This window comes from Trachymyrmex septentrionalis, unplaced genomic scaffold, assembly GCF_001594115.1.
Source record: "Trachymyrmex septentrionalis isolate Tsep2-gDNA-1 unplaced genomic scaffold, Tsep1.0 scaffold2, whole genome shotgun sequence".
In the NCBI taxonomy this organism is placed as follows: Eukaryota; Metazoa; Arthropoda; class Insecta; order Hymenoptera; family Formicidae; genus Trachymyrmex; species Trachymyrmex septentrionalis.
The window spans coordinates 109,309-112,755 of NW_017305179.1; the positions used below are offsets into that span (position 1 = coordinate 109,309).

The 3,447-nt window shown below is 34.8% G+C and overlaps 2 long non-coding RNA genes across 2 annotated transcripts in view; one reads left to right on the forward strand and one right to left on the reverse strand.

Moving 5' to 3' along the window:
- LOC108747540 overlaps positions 1 to 1,329 on the reverse strand; it is a 2,820-nt gene extending 1,491 nt beyond the window's left edge. The window contains exon 1 of the long non-coding RNA XR_001939251.1: positions 1,179 to 1,329. This is a non-coding gene — a long non-coding RNA (uncharacterized LOC108747540). The remainder of the gene's footprint in view (positions 1 to 1,178) is intronic.
- LOC108747541 overlaps positions 1 to 1,390 on the forward strand; it is a 1,688-nt gene extending 298 nt beyond the window's left edge. The window contains exons 2-3 of the long non-coding RNA XR_001939252.1: positions 55 to 121; positions 1,318 to 1,390. This is a non-coding gene — a long non-coding RNA (uncharacterized LOC108747541). The remainder of the gene's footprint in view (positions 1 to 54; positions 122 to 1,317) is intronic.
- Positions 1,391 to 3,447: the final 2,057 nt, after the last annotated feature.

Consider the following 3,447-nt stretch of genomic DNA (forward strand, 5'->3'; position numbering starts at 1 on the left):
TTGTTAATCAAATGTGAGCTGTGCTATTATTTTGCAACTTCTCCTTCATTCCAGACCTTGACAATAGCCACCGCGGCCGATATAAAAACTTAAGAGACCAGGAAGGAAACTTACAGACCAGGTGAGACACGTTAAAGGAAAGGAGGTTTTTTGATAACAATGTTATAATGAATTATAATTAATTTATTTTTAATTTATTTCTAATATTTTCTTTTTAAGTACGTAATTTAGCCGATCTCAAGTTATATATTTTTTTATTAATATTGTAATTTTCTTAATCCCATATTTTATTAAAATTAATTTCTTGCTGACGGAAAAATGCATTCCTAATACCAAAAGAAAGTGAAATATAATAATTGATCTATAATTTGTAAAAACCCCCAGGTAACAAGCTACGTCATTTTGTTGTCATTTTATCGTCATTTTGATGTCAAATGACGTCATTTTGACATTAGCTTGCTACCAGGGAAGTTCGTATTGCAAATATAATAATAATTGTTTATAAGCGTCATTTACATATTTATACGTAATAATTTTTAGATAAAATTGTGTTTGAGTCGATCTATTTTTTGTGTAAAAGAACTATGGCGTGTATTTATTTCATAGCGCAAGATTTTTTTCAAATGTACAGGGATTAGTTTTTCATTTAAACATATTTTTTAAAAATGAATTCTTACTCTTAATTTCGCGTTTAAATAAATTGATTTAATAAAAGAATTGATTCTTTACCTAGTAATGATGTGTCATTTGCGCTTTCCAATCGCCAAGAATTGAATCTTAATAAATTATGATTTAGAGAGAGCAATAGAATTAATAAAAAATTTTTTTATGTGAGCACACACACACACACAATTAGTTTATACGCATCTTGTAATTCTAATCTAATAGTTTCAAAATAATATCTTGTTTCATTCTATTCATTTTATTTAAAGGAGAACGTTAATATATGTTATAATTAAAACGCATAATTCCGTATAAGTGTTACGGAATTAATTTTTCTTTAAGACATGTTTTTAAAATATATATTCGTAGTAAAATTCATATTATGTCTTATCAATTTAATAAAATCTTTTAACAGGAAACATATTTCAATGCCAAAGTAAATTCTAATAAATTCAAAAAAGGATAATGTTAAACGCATGTACCCGCGTATAATTAACTGTATAAAATTTACGTACATTTCTTCTTTTAAATGGACTTTCTAAGCTATCTAAAGAATCAGTTAAAAACGTTTTTAACATATTTTCTTTTCCAGTAGTTTAGAAAACTTGCCCTAGGGGTTATTTTTTAATCTCAACGAATTATTTTTTGTTCCAGACGATGCATCCTATTCTTTTGGTCGTCATTGTAGGCATTATAGCGGCTGCGTTGAAGATGGCACGCAGGCACCATCAACGCCATCAACGTCATCAGGAACGTCCTTGCCGTCGACCATAAAATGTCACCATTTTTGTCTTATGACGAGCCCTTCTGTCTTTATTATCACTGCCATTTTGCAACTGCCATTTTACCGCCGTCGCTGCGGCCGCCGCGGCCACCACGATCGCCGCCGCCGCAGCCGCTACGGCCTTCGACACATAGATATATTACTGCCTGTGTGTGTGTGTGTCTGGAAAAAACTACCAAAGCAAAAGTATTTTCCTTTACTCCAATCGTGGAGTTTATGCATCGTTTTTGTTGTAATTATCATGGTAGAACGATTATTTCATAATCTAATATATTCCTGTTATTCATTAACGAGATTTGTCTCTATTAATGACAAACTCGTCAATAATAATGAGTATTAAATCTTGATATATTGAAAAAGCAAGAATTGTGTTCAGGACTAAATTATCCCCAATAATATACATTAAGCGAAATAATATTTTTTGCTCCTTATTATCATTTATAGTTATTCCATTAATACTGAGATCAATTATTTGTCAACAATATGTGATAAGATTTCATTATCTAATTTTTTGTGATCTTGGTAGTTATGGAGATGCATAAAAAAAATATTATCTACATAGATTGCTATATACTGAGGAAATAGACTTAATAAAACTCAAGTAAACGGCACCTAATTTATTAACCGATTTACGCGATCCTAGCGGATTGTTGATTTCAAAATCATCAAAAAATAATGCTATTGGTAGAATAAATTCATTCTTTTTTAATTCTATAGAATTTCACATTTTGCCATTGTCACGTCTGGAATTTTTGGAAATCTTCGCTGGGATGATGGACGCGGAGCGTCGGACTTGTCGCGGTACGGAAGTTTGTCGGAGCGAGGAGAAAAGGGAGCCGGGGCCGCGCGGAAACCTGGAATCCCTTTTCGGTTGATTGCCTCTAGCGAATAGAATGAAGAATAAGAACAAATAAAAAATCGTACTCGGCGACGTTAGATGACGTTCTTTTTATTATATAAGGCGGGATAATTATAACATGCAACAAAATAATAATAACAAAAAAATATAAAATTTAACTGTGCGCGATGGAGAATAATCAGCGTCGCAGCAGGAGCGAGATCACTTTTATCGCCCTTGTCAACTGTCTCTATTCTAATGATTCGCGACAGAGCACGGGACGGGATGACGGCGGGTCCTGGTGGTTTCTTGGAACCGGATGATACCGCGAGGTATCCTGGACCCATCAGAGGTCAGCGAAGACCCGCGGGTCAAATGTCGCCGCGCGATGGTACTCGCGTACGAGGGCTCGTAGGGCCTGTTCGCGGCTAGCCCTCCTAGTAGTGCGACTGCTGTGAACATTTTCTTTCCCTTACTCGCCACGATATTTAAAGCTAATTAAACGCGCCATTAAACGAGAATGCATAAAAATAATCAATTTTGCTGCCCTACGTGTATTTCACAGACACTGAGGAAAAGGAGCAAGACTCCGATTCCCTTTTCTTTTGTGGAGATGCGGAGTAGAACGAACGACAGGGATGATGTGGCTAGAAAAGGTAGAGCGATGAGATGCTCTAACGGAGCGCTTGCTCCCTATTCGGATGGCGGCCACGTAACGTGGACGAGCCCGCGACGACCGGAGATAGGAAGATTCAGGGCGCTGGACAGCGCTTGCGTATTGGACAAATCAACTAGGATAAAGCGTGGGGAGAGAAAAAGTTTTGCGTTGCATCGTTTTTGAAATATATTTTTAATGTTTTTTTGAGCTTTTATTGACAGTAACTTAAATTTGTCAATTATTAAATGTTTTGACATCTCAATGTCTTCCGATACAATCTTCAAGATAATGTATAATATATATTTTAAAATATAAATTATTTATTCTGTCTTATATTTCAATAAAATTTGTAAAAAAATTAATATATTTATATGACAATGTATTATATATCAAGCGACAACAGGTGATAGATTGATTGATGTCAGCTGGGGACCTGTACGAAAAAGGACGAAAACTCTCTCTCTCTCTCTCTCTCTCTCTCTCTCTCTCTCTCTCTCTCTCTCT